Source organism: Taeniopygia guttata, chromosome 1, assembly GCF_048771995.1.
Source record: "Taeniopygia guttata chromosome 1, bTaeGut7.mat, whole genome shotgun sequence".
NCBI lineage: Eukaryota > Metazoa > Chordata > Aves > Passeriformes > Estrildidae > Taeniopygia > Taeniopygia guttata.
Genome location: NC_133024.1, coordinates 90,998,127 through 91,015,097, shown reverse-complemented (window position 1 = coordinate 91,015,097; position 16,971 = coordinate 90,998,127). Strand labels below are relative to the sequence as shown.

The window sequence follows — 16,971 nt, the reverse complement described above, 5'->3', positions numbered from 1 at the left end:
TACTGAATAATTTTTGTAGAAATCCTAAGTAATATATAAGCCAAAAGCTTCAGTTACCCTGGTTATACCGTCTTTAATAAACTCTTTTGTCTACTTTTGAATAAAAACTTGATTTCTGCTATATGGCTTATGGTATGAAAATTTGAGTTAAATACAGTATTTTTGCACCTTGGCATGCAAATACCTTCTCTTCCTTTTAATTTATTTAAAAGGCAGTTTCAGACTTCAGTGTGGTCTGATCTCCTGGGAAATTCAGAATACAAAGAAATTACAACAACCTCAATTCCCCAAGAAAGAACTTTTGACTGAGCAAATAGGAAACTTAACCTCCCCTGTTTGACTCAGAAAGATTCCAAACTGATGAGTGTGGGTGTCTATTCAGGTAGACAGCTTGGCTGCATCCAGACCAGTTAAGTAACGGTTTTGCCTAGTCTTTTTATCTTGTAATGGATTTTCCTCTAGTTCCTACTGATTACAATGAAATTTCATTTTTCCTCTGCAGCTTTGCCATGGAAGGTGGGAGTAAGTTCCTTCTGGACCTAGTCTCTGTTCATCCCAGAGCTGCAGTGCAATATTGAACTTACCTTCTCCCATTTTTAATCAAGGACTGCCAGTCTGTCTAATGCAAGGCATTGAACAATCTGAGCATGAATATGGGGTTTCAGCAGACCCATACAACAAGCTGCCTTCAACCTCTAGGACCAGCCCTTTCTACCATCTTTGTTGTCCAGTATGTTGACAGCCTGATCTCTGGTATCCAGAAAGGCAATGGAAGTGGTGCTCTTCTATTTTAAATCTGGATAAGTGGGTGTCAATTGTCAATCTTACAACTGACCTCCAGGATAAACACTATAATCTAAGAGCATTGAAAGGTTTTCCATTGTTCATGTCCTTCACAGAACCTTCACTAAGCACAGAATGGGTAGGTTGGAAGAGATCTTAAAGATCATCTGGCTCTAACCCACCTGCCATGCACAGGGAAATGTTCCACAAAACCAGATTGCTCAAAACCCATCCAGCCTGGTCTTGTACATCTCCAGAGATGGGGCATCTACAGCTTGTCTGGGGAACCTGTTCCAGTGTCTAATCATCTTCACAGTAAACAGTTACTTCCCAATATCTAATTTGAACCTCCTCTCTCTCAGTTGGAAATCATGCCCCTTGTCTTATCATTGCCTTACAATTCTCATGCCCTTGTAAAGTGTCTCTCTCCAGCTTTAGGGCAGAATAGGCTATGAAAGTAACCCCAAGACCCCTCTGAGTTAATAGTTTCCCTTTTATGACAGGGTGCAGTTGACAATATAAAAATGAAGCTAAACTAGAACTGGGTAAAGGTTTTTATGCTAAAGGCCTAAAGGAAACATAAATAGTCTTAAGGAGCTATTCCAGGTTTTAACAATTTCATGAAAGCGGTCATGAAAGCAGTAAATGGTAATTTTACAATTATTACTTTTAGAATAGGGATTTCTCCCTGGCACTGGCACCTTTGTTTGCTTGTTTGTTTAGAAATGGGAAGCTCCTTTAACAGAGGTGATGCACAACAGGACACTGGCTGACATCCAGATATGTTACAATCATATATTCTGTCTATAATTAAAATTTTCTTTCAGAACTCATAGTATCCAGAAGAGGTTTTAGTGGAAGTTTCTTTAGGTAAGTTTATAGATGTTTATCAGTAAACAAAAATGCATTCTATTTAGGTGACTAATCTTTTCAGCAACTCTTATGTCCATTTTTAGAATCTAATCCCCTGAGATATAGCATTAATTTATTTCACCTGGTCTAAGGTCTGGGGCAGGTTTTTTTTAGTTTTTCTTTGCTTTGTTTTTTGAATTTGGGAAGCTATGAAACTGCCCCTCATGTTCTTTACATGACTATTATTTATCACTTATTAATGCTCCATCAGCCCCTTCTTCCAGAGTTGTGGTGTGCACTGGAGCACTGCTCCCTTACTCATTTCTTACAGAAGATAGAGTTGGAGTATCTCTATCCAGCTTTACTCCAAGTTGGTACTGAAGATTGCCATTTCTTAGGCACCGTTCACCATCCAGCTTGACATCCGCTGAGAGAGTTTCCTGCAGCTGCAGTTAATATTCTGGTTAATTTATTTATTTATAATTCTGGCTGCTCAACAAATGGCAAGATCAGACAGATTTGCTATGGAGTCTCCCAGTAAAACACCAATATTAAGAAGTTAGATGTGTCCTTGTGTGAGGTTTCACCATAACTAAAGTACTGTGTAGCATTTAGGGCTCACAGAAAACATCACAGAAATTTAATTTTTTTGCAAGCAGACTCGTTCAGAGCAAAACTGGGTCTGGATACAACTTCTGTTACTTTTAGTTTTCAACTGATTTGCAGCAGGGAGAATGTGTAACTATCTCAAACAACTATAGGTTAAAAAAATTCAAGGAAAACATATTCTGTTTTGTCACACATATTCCATTGATACATGAAGTAATATACCTTTGTGAAGCAGGTGCATACACTAATGGGAGCTGTAACTGTTGATTTCTCTGTTTCTGTCACCATTATATTATTACTTAATCACAGCTTTTTGTGTCAAATTTACCCAAGAGTATTTTTAATAGAAGCATAAAAGAAATTCAGTTCTGGGTATGAAAAGAAAAGGAATTGGGGTCCAGTCTCTTTAGCAAATATTCTATAACAAGCTAATTCTTTAAAGGCATTTCACATAGTTCTGAGAGAATTAAACAAATGCTTCAGGATAATTCTGGTCTTTCAGATAAATACACAGTTACATATGATTTACATTAGGTGATGTTAGTTTACATATGAAGATAGTTGAAGCATTCCCAAGGAGTAAGAACAGATCTGTATAACTGAAGAGACTTTTACCAAGCCCATGCTCCCCACCATTAAACAATAAACGAGAAATAATGTGTTAGAGCTTTTGTGATATGTTTGAGAGCCTTTCTTACAAATTATGAATAAAGTTAACTGCTACTCATTCTCATGCATGCTATGAAGTTTTTGGACACCAATATATCAAGGTTTTTCACATGACAGCATACTAGTATATGTATATAATTAACATTCACGAGACACAAATAAATATATCTAAGAACAAATAGGTAATTGATTTTTTAAACTGAAGAGTTAAAAAAGTAAATAGAATCATTATTAATACATCGGGTTTTGGATTTGTGAAATAAAAATTAGGAATGTCCTATTAATGAAGTGTGGGAAGAATTTTCTTGCTACATCATTTTTTTAAATAAAGTTTTTATTTGCATATATCACAGAATCATTTAGGATGAAAAAGACCTTCAATATCATTGAGTACAACCTTTTATTGATCATTACTTCATCAACTAGACCATGGCACTAAGTGTCACATCCAGTTGATTCTTGAGCACTGCCAGGGATGGCAACTCTACCACCTCCATGGGCAGCCCATTCCAAAGTTTAACATATCTTTCTGTGAAGAAATTCTTGCTGATATCCAACCTGAACCTCCCCTGGTGCTACTTAAGACTATGTCCTCTCATCCTGTAATTAGCTGCCTGGAAGAAGAGTCTGAGCCCCACCTGGCTACAATCTTCTTTCAGGTGGTTGTAGAGGATTAATAAGGTCTCCTCAGAGCTGTCTTTTCTGTAGGATAAACAATCCCAGCCCCCTAGATACGCTTATTCCTGGCATCCCTTAATATTATTTAAGATGCACAAAGAGCACAAAAGTGGTTGGAACAATGGTAAGTTTGGGGGTTTTTCCTGAAAAGCAGCATGGTAGATAAATGAATGGACAATAATGAGTCTTTCCAAGCCATTCCAAAAGCCTTTCTTCAATGGATTCACTCCTTTAATATGAGTGAAGATGTACCAGGTGAATAAAGACTGTAGGAATGACTCCCTTTTGACAGCAACATGTCTAAGAGACCTCTCCCTCAATGCTGCCATAATGAAAATATGTTTTCTTTTTGGCACATCTAATTACCTGTTTATACTTTGCAAATCATTATGAGAGCATTTTTTTTTCTTTATGCTGGCACCAGGGACATTTTTCTAAAAATATTTAAAACTGTGCATCTGATACAGAATATGGATATCATTGTGATACAATCAAAAATTATGCTCTACAACATGACATGTATCAGTACATCATAACTTGTGTTTATAATATAGTCAACCACTCTACCTAGTCTTGACAGTTGAGGTTGCCACTTCTATTTCAAATGAGAGGCAAACCTGACAGATGAGTTAGGAGCAAGCCTCTTAGCCACTTGCTTCCTGAACTTTGTATTTGCAGAAATAAAAGATACAGGGATGTTTGAATTAATGAGATGTCCAGTCTAAATGCAATCACTAAAATTAGAAGACAAACTAGGAATCATGTATGATATAATGGTCTTTTCTTTTTTCCCACTTGCTCTCCTGCACTGACTTGAATGGTTTGTGTAATGAATAATAATTTTATTTTTATTATTAGCAGTTTAAATAGATAAATGGTATTCTCTGCTTATTCATGTATTTTGTTTATAGGAGAGTGAAACTTTCAGGGTTAAAGGTGGTCTATGTCTTCAATATTTCTTGACCAGGCATAAATATGAATATATGTGCATTGCTGTATGTAGGGTCCTCCTCTTTTAAGACATCACAATTTCTTAATGAGAAGACCAGAAAACCCCCAGAAAAATACAGGACCACCCAATGAAGGTCTCAGATTTTAAGAGAAGTGTAGTTTCAGATTTTTTTTCTACTTCTTTTGTTATAACCACATATACCTGACACAGGTACAGTATTGATTTGCCTACTGGTGGTGAAGCTGTTTTTTTGTTCATCTAGTGGTTGTGTTACCCTAAAGCTGCATGCCAGTTCATCAAAATCAATTCTCTTTTGATTTTTGCAACAGCAGAGATGGGTCAGCTAGCAAATGACAAAGAGCCCTATTCATGACAAAGCGATTGTTACGTTGCAAGTACAATTTTGTAGGAACTTAACAAAAAAAGCCCAAGAACACTATTTTACTGCATCATTTACTGTCTCACATGATTTCTCAGACCTCTCAAATGTCCATAATGCAGTGTTCAGATTAGGCTAGTCACCTTCTTAAAGACAAACACACTAGGCTCAATAGAGTATATATTTTAAATAAAAAAAAAGTTCTTAATTTAAATGTATTTCCTAAAATTTTGCAATAAATCCAAAAACACCTTAACTGACCAAACAAAACTTACTCCACATTACTCACAATATTATCTTCTATTTATTTTAATGAGTTAGAACTAACTATACAGGTGAGGGAGGAGACACTGATTCACTGTCAACTGGTCGTATCTTCTGTTGAGCAACTGCAAATGCCCCTTGAAAGACTGGCTTGACTGACTGCAAAGCTCAGAATCAAGATCTGCTTGATAATTTTGCAGAGATTTTTACCAGCTCAGTGCTGACAACTGACGCAAATGTATGAATTAGAGGGAGGTATGAATTAACATTTTCAGGAAACAAAATTTTAAAGCTGACATTTTTTCCTGAATGAGAGTTTGTATTTGAGCAAAACTGTGCTCACACAGACCATAGATGTCTCTCTTTGTAGACATTTATCAGATGAATGGCAAATCTGCACATAAAAATCCAGTTTAAACACTTCAACTTAGACACAAACAAATGCGAAAGTTTTCCATGGAATGGGCGTGTCCTTACTTGTATCCATATGTAGAATATCCTGGGCAGTTTTAGCTCTGTTGCACTGCAGTAGTTACATTCAAATTTGGAAAACTGATGACTTACTGGTTGGAAGCTTTTGTTTTGGAGTAGCTTTTGGATGCCACAGAGTTTAAAGAGTTGCCCTTGTGATCTCTGTTTTCAATATCCTGGTGTAGTGTTTTAGGAAAGCAAGGATTTAGCAAGCTGATTGAGCTGGGTCCTTGTCTCTGATGGTTAACTTTTGTCTCAAGCTGAGATACTGTCACCTACTCGATAACTAGTAGCTAACTAGTAGCACAATTGTGCCTAAGACTGACATGCTTGGAAGAGTTTTGTGCCTAGGAAGTTCTTTAATCAAGTTTTCTGAGCTTTTTTCTCCAGCTGAGCTTTTTTCTTCAAAGAATGATCAATATTTATTTAGCTGTAATGTGGGACAGAAAAGCCTTTCTTGTTATTGACTTGTCTGAGAGCAGTTTGTAGATATTGCCAGGCTGGTGAAGAATACTTTTGGAAGTTATTGAAGGGGGAGGCATACAGCTTCTGGTCAGAGGCAGCCTCCAGCTCTGTGGGCTGTTTTGCAAAGTCTTTTCCTTCTCAATATAGTCAAAGGGTTTCCAAGTGCAGATTTAGCTCTCCCCATCTGCACTGGTGGCCAAGACGTGTTTCTGGGACATGTAACATGATGGGGGCTGTGGGACATGCTGGCACCCTCATTGAAATTGGACTGCATCTACCCCAAATGTTCTCTATCTCCAGAAGTCCAAGGATAAGGCAGCTATTAGACCACTCCGGGCTTGTTCTTGTCAGGGTTTTTAAAATGGCTGAATAACTCAGAAGCAACTGCTGTTCCTCAGCCAAAGGGTATAAATATACAAACAGTGACAGCATTATGTCTGTATGGATGTATGATTTGCATTTAGATTTATGTAAACAGCTGTGGAAATTTTGTTGGCACTCGGCTTTCAGTAGGTTACTGGTACGGCTCAGGGAGTTGCAAAGTTTGAAAAAGACATACTTTAGTTAGTTCCTTTAGTCACAGAAGTAACTCTTGTCTGCTTAGCCAATGAAATTGGTCATTATTCATTTTAATTTTTTTTGCAAGATGTTAAAAAATTTCCCCCAGTAAGATTCTCAAATCTGGTTTTAGACCCAGTAGTATCAAGCATGCAGGTGACTTTTTGTTGGTTTTGGTTTTTTGGTTTTTTTTTTTTTTGTTTGTTTTTGGTTTTGTGTTGTTTTTTTTTTAACTTGTGCACCTGTGCATATTCTTGTGTGTTTTAGTTTATATGCACAGAAACATCAATTTACTGATCTCTTCTTCAGGGGGATTTGGTGTCAGTATCTAGGACCATTTAGGGACAACCTTTTCACAGCTCTTTAAGCACAGAATAAAAAGCCTTATTGATTCTACTGAAACACATAAGACATGGCTATTATTATTACATATCTATTTATCCTCTGGTGTTACATTTGTCTTACAGACAACTCTCTTTAACTGAGGTGTTGTCCAGATATCTAGCAAAAATCATTGCTCCTGGAGATGTGCTACTATTTGTGCATTCTGCTTCAATCTTGTTCCTGATATGAATGGGAATATCACATTAACTTCATTTGCAACAGACTGAGCCTCCAAGGCTTGGTTGAATATATATTTTAATGTTCCCTTGGGAATTGTACAGCTTTGATGTGCCTTTTCCTTAGGACTACTTTAAGGTCATAATATCTACCAGTATTTAATCAGAGTTGATGCATTCCCATTGACTACGAAATATTTTCTGAAATGCTTAATAACATTTGTTTCTTCTCTGATAAAATGTCCAAGTGCCATTCCTTTTCTCTGGCACACAAGTGAATCAACTTGGGATCTGCATGGTGCAGAGGTTCTGGGAGTTTATAAGGGCATTTTTTTCTTTTTCTCCCAGCAGTCTCCTTCTGGGGAGTTTGTCGGTTTGCAAGCTATAATGAGTAGTAGGTTAAAAGAAAAAGGGCATTTTAGTGGAGGAGGGAATTAAAATTCAGCAGCCTAATATCAGCAGTAGTTTATAACAGGGCCTTAAAAGGCAGCTCTGTGTCTTTTATTTTTGTGTGTGCACTTTTATTTCCTTTGATATCAGCAGGGGAATTTTCTCTGCAAGACCCATTCCCATCTCACTTTTCTGCTTTCAGATCCCTGCTGCTCAGGGTTTTCTCCTTTCATTTTGATATATGTTATATTCTTCAACCTTCCCACTTGAAGATTGTAGGAAGCTCGATATTGCCCTTAAAATAGAGAACACAATTGACGTCAAAACTTCTTCAAGGAGTGGCCCTGTTTTTCATATATGTTGAAAAGAATCCTTCCACTTTCTGGGAGGTCTTGGCAGTGGTTGAGGTGAAATCTTCAAGACATTTCACTATGTCTAATGAAAATTGTACTAGAAAGGTTAACTTGCTGCTTGCAGTTTGATTTCTACCATATCTTTAACAAGAATGCATTTGTGTATTCTGTAATTACAAAATAATAAGACAAAATTATGGATTTATATATATACATCTATCTCTAATGCTGCTATTGATATTTAAAAATATGTTGTAATGAATGGCTGCTCAGATCTTTGCCTTCCATGCAATGTGACGAGCTCCCTAGTTTAATTTTAAGTCAGTTCTTTTCTGTATTTCCAAAGGCAGACTAAAAAACCAGTTAGGTAATTCTGCATAAGTGGGGAATTTCTTTCTAGATGCTGATGATAGTGTGATTAACAGGTCACAAACAGAAATGGGTTTGAACCTCCCATGCCAATTCCCTCAAATTATTTTCTGGCTCTTTTTGGCTTTTTGGTGACCCCAAGGTGGGCTGGGAAGCAGCATGCCAGGGAGGAATGTGGTTATCCCACACAACATCCAGCACTGGCCTCCGGTGCATTTCTGGCTGCTACAAATAGATGGCACTTTTGACTTGTACTACAGCAATTCAGTGAGAAGGATGCAATGCCTGAAAAAAACCCACTTGCCGGGGTTTTTGTAAGTCAGGCACATATTTGTTATTACTTATATGGGGGCAAAAGAAATGAGGCAGATTCAAATAGACTGCCATGTATATCTCAGGTAATGAAAGCTTAAAAATACAAAAAACTAAACAATAGAATTGGCAAATCAAGTACATTTATAATATTTTCAGACTCCTCCTCTGGATTTTCAGGGCAAGGTGGAAGAGAATTATCTTTTAATACTGAGTTGCTTTAAATGTGAACAAGGCAATTGCCACAAAAGTCTCTTATTTGCTGCTTCTCTGGTCTACACGTGTGCACACAGAGACACACATACACACGGGGGAAAAAATCAGCCTGTTGTCTTGCAAGTGTTACTTATCATATTAATTAAAATCTGGTGACACGATAACACCAGCAGCTGTGTGGGAAAGCGAGGGAAATTAACAAACGTTTGATTTGTTGTGTTGCTAATGTGACACTTATTATACAGGTCACAGTAAAACAATACCTCAGCCAAAATATGCTAATACTGGTGGAGAACTGTTGCAGTTGTAAAAACATTGATGTTTATTATAATGAGACAAAATAGCACATTACCTTTAGCAGAGTGAATTGCTGCTTCTCAGGGTAAGCATAAACTATCTCTGAAGGTTTAATAATTAAAAAACCCCAAAACCACAGAGACAGAATAAAGTGAAATTGTTATACATACAAAGCCAGTAAAAAGAAGACAACCTCATGTATGAAAAGGATGTAAAGCTCTTCGAAAGCAAAATATGTAATTTCTAGTGGACACAGATTAAATGGAGCATGCCTACAGCTTCTTAATTTAACATTCCAAAGAACTTTATTACAAGAACAAAAGAAAATTGTTTAATAAGATACAAGTTATGCTATAAAATACGTGTAGAACTGGAAATGTAATTACATTTAAAAATGGATGTATTAACTACTCTTTTTCCCCTGAGGAAAACTAATATGTAAACTTATTTATAATGGTGGCTTATATCCAATCAACCGATTTGATGACATTTCTAAACAAAGACCTTTGGACTTTAAATAATTATTCCCATGCAGTTGTTGGATCACATATAATTGCTTGCTCTTTAGTGCTTCTTCACAAATTTAATTGCACTATAGTCTGTATATGAAAGCATTTTCTATATATAGATACATAAATAAATTTACAGAATTCAATTCTGAAATAGGATAAATTTTTTTTCCACAACTGAAGTAAAATTAAGTCTATGCATTCAGCATTTTGCAGCTATTTACATCTTAACAAGAATAATTTAATTTTTACCTTTTCAAAGATTTCTTTCATTTTCAGGCTATTTTCTCAAATTTCGTACCATATTTTTGAACCCAAGGAAGGATTTTTTTTTTTTTCTTACTGTTGTTTTGATCATTTTACTGAAATGGGGTGAAGTCAACCATTTGTTTGACAGTCTTTGACAGCAGATTATGTAGATTTTGCCAGACAGAACAGTAGTCATTCGGAACTGAATTCCGAGTGAGCAGTCTAGATCAGAGGTCAGCCTGCGGGGTACAAATGGGGAACAGATATTTCACCTTGCCATATGAAAGGACACAAAAAAGCAGATAAATCAGGAACTGGTGAGAACTAAAAGGTTAAAGCAGAGTTGATGCAATTACACAATATTTACAGCCTAAGATTGTGCTAAAGTCCTTTTGAACCTCCTGCCCCTCCAGTTCATGGAGGAAGCGGGCTCTGATTTGGAAGCATTCCCTGAAGAAGTGTAAGTACACTCTTTAAAGATCTGCTCTGTGCCTAAATGCTAAAATATATCTGTCCTCACTTACATTTCCCATCATTCACCTTGGTTTTATTTTCAAATGGGTATCAAAGTACCTATGTCCACATGACAGAAAATAGTTCCCTATCACTCCCCTTTTTCAGAATAATTCCAACAATGGGGGGGGAAGGGGGGGAGGGAGAAGAATGAAGAAAGCTATCTAGGGCAAAACTCAGGTGTAGAACCTGGGGAGAAGACATTTTGACTTTTTAGATGAAAATTGCCATGTTCAAATATGTAATACTAAAATATTATGAGAGGCAAAAAAAAAATATTAGAGGAAAAAACTCAAACAAACCCAGAACAGTGTTCTATATTTATTCTTAACTGGACCATGACAGAAATTAAACCAATTTTCAAATATTTAAGCTCTCAACAAATACTGTTTTTTTCCTTTTAGTGATCACTAGTAACAATTACATATACAAAACAAAACTTGCATAAGCATTTTAGTTACATTTAAAAAGATAATAAATACTAAATCAAAAAGGTGGTTTGTTTTCATTTTTTTACTTCTGAATTACTTGGAGATCACTTTCAGAGAAAAATTACTGTAACATTTCTTACTTAACCTTATCTATGACAATCATTCTTTTATTAATGTCACCCAAAATATAGAAAAAGTCAAGGAAGAAGAGGTTAAAGAAATTACAGAAAGCTCTGGAGGGTTTTTTTGGAGATTCAAGTTCTGAGGATTATTTTTTGGAGAATCTTTATAAATTAGACGGAGCTTTAGTGAAAATCTCCACCTTATACAAGTATGAAAGGATGTCTCTACATGTTCAGAGAGGTTAAGGATATCTGAATCAGTAACAGAGATGCCAAGAGAACAATTTAAATCTACTAAGTAACTAAAATCCTAAAACAATTATGTGGGGAAAAAAGAGAGAGAGAGAGAAAAGAAAACACTTAAGGCTGATGAAATATCAAGGTTTATTATTCTATTAGACTTTGACAATGAAATGAAATACACAGACCTTTAACAATGTTATTAAAATAAAATTTCAAAGCTTGATTTTTCAATCATGCAGTCAAAGAAAGGAAGACATTTTACAGTCATATCCTGTAGAGTATAGGAAAGTTCTCTGTCAAAGCTGTGTAACATTTTGATTAAGTGCTTGATAGATTATAAATATAAGTCAGAGCTAGCAAGACACTGAAATAAATGGATCGTCTAAGAATGACTTGTGATCAATTTCAAATTACAGAAGTGTGTAATATACTCATTTCTTCCCTCCATATTCTCTTCTTAATGATGCTTTCAATTAAATGTGTGTTGTTTTGCCTGTGTGTAGGTGCTCACTGTAGAAATGCAGACCTGTGCTTGTATAAATATATGTATACATACATGGTTATATACATACATATGTTTGCTCACCCACATCTCCTTATATACAGTTTCAAGTAAAGCCTTCTCTTTCACAAGATTTTTGGGTTCTTTTGTTTTAATTATTATTATTTTGAGTGTCATTAGACTATTTAAATCAGTGGGATCCTGCCATGGATGGCTTTTGGACAAGCAGACCTGAAACCCACAAGCAATTCCACAGGAAGTCAGTAGCAAATGAAGAGCTGCAAAAAGAGGAGTGCAGAGCCATTCCTATTCAATTACAGTGAGGAACAAAACACTCTGCTTTTTACTGCTGTGCCTCATTTCCACTGCAGTATAACTTTGTAAGAATTTTTCTAAGGGAAAAATATTTTGGTGTGAACTGAGCACTAGCTGATTCAGTGCTCTCAACTTTTGTTACCAGTACTGTTCATTGAAAGAATATAATTTATTGATATAATTTAACCTCTCTCATATGAATTGTTTGAAAGCAACCAGTTCTCTTAAGTACTATTGATCTATGCTCTATCCTGATTTTAGTGGTCCCTCTTTTAATACTCTCTCTGGAACCTATTCTATTTGTCCCTAAGTGCCTTATCTAAGCAATTACAAATATATTCATTATTAATATACTCCATGTAGTACCTAAAAAATTTGACTCTTAGCTAAAATTAACTTGTCGTTATCTTGTTCTGAACAGGAAGAAATTACTAGAGAAAAAAAGAGAAAATTTCCAAAGGGTTAATCTAACACTGGAGAGACAGTTTCCAGTGAAAGTTATACCACACAACAGGTTTTAAATGCATACATTCAATACCATAATAAGTTCACAGTCAATTGTTGATTCATAGGTCACTGGTCACAAATTATATTCTAAAATTACTTTCTTATGAATAAGTTCCAAAGCTATACAGTGTTTTCATATATCAGGATCTTTTCAGTTCATTGGGAAAGATTCTTTATCAATACAAGCCTGATAAATCTGGGAAGATGTTAACTTCTATTACTAACATTTATTTGTTTAGTTTACTCTAACATGTTGTACAGTGTATTTATAATAAGCATTAGGCCAGCAATAATAGGAAATTTCCTTTTGAAATGTCACGAATGTGCCATTCCCTTTAATTTTTCAGATATATGGGAAGTGCTGATAGAAAGAGGGGGGAGTGCCTTTCAAAATATGCAATTTGGGGTTTAGGAAGAGTTTTTTAAAAGACCAATTTCCATATATCAACACTTCTCCGTGAGTTCCATGAAACATTTTGATATGATTTACCAAAAACAGTTTTTGCATCAGGAACATTACAGTAGCTAATCTGCATCTGTAAAGAGTGGGAAATGGAATCACATTAGATATAAATGTAATGCAAAAAAAAAGAAAAAAAGTTAATGCAACATTATGGTAGGAAATTCAAATGTACAATAGTGAGGATATTCAAAGTTATGGTTCCCACAGCAACAGCAATTCAATTTATTTACGTTGCAGCTTTATATATGTTTTATTCCTTAAAGGAAAACTGATTTATTTTTTCTCAACTACATAGGATAACATTTACACATCAGGTAACATTTGTCTCTGAGATGAAACTGTGAACACCAAAGATATACATTCAGTAAAACTGGGTATTTCTGACTGTAGCCAGGGAACTACCTTTCTCATTGTAAGGTGAGAGAAATTTGAGAGAAGAGTATTTAAAGTAGTGTGCAGTAATTTAATGCAGTTAACTCTTTAATTGATGACTTATCATGAGACTTGCTGGAAATACTTCAATATTTCGGCTAGAACTACTTGAATTCTAAACATTAAGCTTTTGCTTAAATATTAAATGCTCTTAGTTCTTTCGTATTTAACTTGATTGGAGAATTTTTAATGTGTTTTCTGTTGAACTTTTATGCTGGTGGGATCATCCATGATATAACCGTTCAGCAAAAATGGTGAATTTTATTACAAGCTTCAGAGGAACTTACTAAACTGATTTCATCTCTGTTCTAAAGATAACAGATGAGAAATAACCAAAAAGCTAATTATCTGTATTTGGCTGCATACTTCACCATAATATCGGGCTTACAGTAATGAAAAAGAATCTCATTTCCATTTCACTTTCTTTGAACAAAATTAGCTTGTTACAAACCTATCGTGTCCTGCCATTAGGCTGTTCCCATGTGTATCATTACTCCAGTGTGGACCCTGATCTTTCACATTCCTCCACTGCAGATTTCTAACATGCAGATTTCTAACAAGTGGCAATGCAATTGTTAACCTCTTTTTGGGTACCAATCCCGACAGAGATGCTTGAAGCACTCTTGGCTACTAAGCTACGTTCAGAAATCCCAACTTCTGTCTGTAGCTATGGCACACGGAGGCAGTGCAGCTGTTAGTAACGGGATAACGAAAGTATTTCCTTTTTAAATATGAAGGTTTGAATTACGAGGCATTTGATTACAGTTTCACCCAGAGGAATTTTGCCTTTAGTAGAAAATCCATCATGCTGGAAATGCTGCGATATTTCTTAGGGCAGGATTAGTAAGGGCTTCTTTGGTGTGAGAGAGGTACTAGATGCTGGTGCTGTGTTTAGAAATAGAACAAAGCCAAGCCATAGGTTGGGTCATTGTCCCACCATCAGGTGTAGTATGCATGGACCAGGGGATAGTACATTCCACAGACTATTCCTAATGGAAATAAAACAGCACAGAAATAAAAGTGTGTTTACTCTCATGCTGATGTAGGGGAGGAAAAGTTAACCCCTTAAAGGCGACTTTTGTCATAGCACATGGTCCATTTAACTGTCAGCATAAGCATCTCCTGCTCACCTAACACACTTAGAATATCAGAGAAGGTCAGGATCTGTCAATTTTATTAAACTGTTTGTGCTCCTAGAGGTGATTCCTGGTCCTTGGGCCAAGTAAAACACAGATATAAGTAGTTGGAGCACCTACAAAAAAGGTGGGAGATAAATTAACAATTTTGTAGTGTTGACTAGTTCTAGTCCTCACAGTGCTTTAACTAGCAGTGGGCTTGTGTGCTAAGAAGCCCAAGGATGGTGAAAAAAGTGGCGTCATGAGGGTAGTTACTTGGTGCAAATGGGATTTTCATAGGTCCTGGGGTCTGTGAATTTTGGTGGCTAGGTGGGCTGTGAAGGAAGAAAAGTGTTGTTCTGAGGTCATCCATCACACAGTAGCTGTGTTGATGTCTGGTCTAATGCTTTAGCATGCTGTGCTAAACTAAGCCCTGGACTTTCTGTGATCTACCTAAAATTGTGTTTATCATCAGAATTGTGCCTGTAAATCTTTGTGTGCATGTATTCTGACAAATAATATATTAACTGTTCTTTGAGTGCTCTATACACACAGTTGAACTGAAATTTCTGGGTTGTTTGTTTATATTCTCAGCCCTAAAAGTATTTTTTCCTTTTTAGTAAGACTTCCTTTTTTTAGACCAAAGTAAGAACACATTCATATTTCATTACTCATCCTCATACTCCTTAGCAATTTTTCCTACAGAAAACAGTCATTTCACATAGGGATTAAAAAAGATTTTCACTTGAGTTTCAGCCCTACAAAATGCAAGAAGGAACATTTGGAGAGAAAAATGCAGAGACTTTTCCACTGGTAAATCAACTCTAAAAAAAGCAGAGAAGTTGTCTAAGAACCCTGCAACACAGTAATTTTGGAGAAAACAGAATGACATTATGAGTGAAAATCTATGTTTATCTGAGTGTGATAAATTAGAATCATACCCAACTGCATGGTTCTGATTGTTTCCACAGAATGTTTACTAATAATTAAATATCACATACATGATATGTGATGCCATAGGAATATTAGTTGAAAAACCTACTAGGGTGTAATAAAAATGAACACGTGTAATTCTGTTATTTGGTAAGAAATTCTAAAGACAGTGAAAGATCATGAAAAATACGGTTTTTAAAAAAGACATAACTTCCAAATCAATGTGTCTAGATATTCCTAAACCAGTAATCTTTAGAGTAGATTTAAATACTTTAAAATCTGAAGTTGTAGAGATAAATCCTTGAGATAGAGAAATATTTAATGAAATTACTAATTTTAATTCTACAGATTTTTCAGAAAACTACTGAAAATGTTATGAGCTACCATGGACTCATTTAAAACATCATCATATATATGACAATATAAAAACATTTGTTATAGCTCTATGAAACTCACACAACATGTTTCAGAGAAGCAAACATCCATATTATTCTCTATTTCCTAATAATTTAACTTTACCTGTAAGAGAGTTGTGTATTTCTTCCAGCAAAATACCACTTCTGGATTAGACAAATGAGTTGAGACAGAAAATCATGGTTAATCAGTTTTAAAACTTAATATTTTTTAAAGTCATAGTTTAAAGCTGTATTTGGGCTTTTTTCAGATATTTTTACAGATATTTCCACATAGATGACATTTCCTTAACTTTGAAGATACCAGAAAACCATGGATAAAAATACAAGATTGTTCAAATTTCCCTGGCTACAAATATCCCTGGCTATGGTGGGTTTCTGCTTTCCACAGTGCCTTATGAAGGGGAGATCATTACAGATAAATTGGTGTTGCTGAATTATCTAGCAGGAGTCACTCTGTGGACTTCATTCGTAAGGAAAGGAAATGAGTGACCACATCCTCTGGAATGTTAATGCAGAGGATTTGGTTCAGGCAGTTTGGGGAAGCAAGGAGTGTAGAGGGAGCCCACGGAGATCAAGACCCAGACTTGCCTGGAGCCAAGTGGGGATCCTGGGAGCTGTCACAAGCTGACATTTAAGCAGTGGCAATACCACTATGGCAAAGATTGGGAAGCAAAGGCCAGATGGAGGTTTTTGCTTGTTTTCCACAAAGCTAATACAAACAGACTACCTGCTGGAGATTAGAGGGTGAATCACTCCTATTTTTGAAAAGGATAGAAAGGAAAACCCAGGGAACTACAGACTGTGACACACACCTCTGTGCCTAACAGCTGTCAAAGGCGGACTAATTGACGTCATCTCTCTAGATTTTTGCAAAGCCTTCAACATGATGTCACATGCCATCTTTGTCTCCAAATTTATTTGAATTTGGAGGGTGGACTTTGGTGAATAAGGAGTTGGCTGGCAGCCAGAGAGTTTTGGTCAACAGCCCTATGTCCAGGTGGAGGCCAGTGATAAGCACTCAGGGTCTGTCTTGGTTCTTTTTAA

The 16,971-nt window shown here is 36.0% G+C and overlaps 2 long non-coding RNA genes across 4 annotated transcripts in view; both read left to right on the top strand.

Moving 5' to 3' along the window:
* Positions 1 to 16,971, top strand: part of LOC140684733 (uncharacterized) — a 436,917-nt gene that overhangs the window by 59,425 nt on the left and 360,521 nt on the right. The window lies entirely within an intron of this gene.
* The window catches only part of LOC121470376 (uncharacterized), a 37,465-nt gene extending 20,494 nt beyond the window's left edge, over positions 1 to 16,971 (top strand). The window contains exon 2 of the long non-coding RNA XR_005981282.2: positions 1 to 16,971. This exon is cut by the window's left edge and continues 18,902 nt beyond it. This is a non-coding gene — a long non-coding RNA (uncharacterized lncRNA).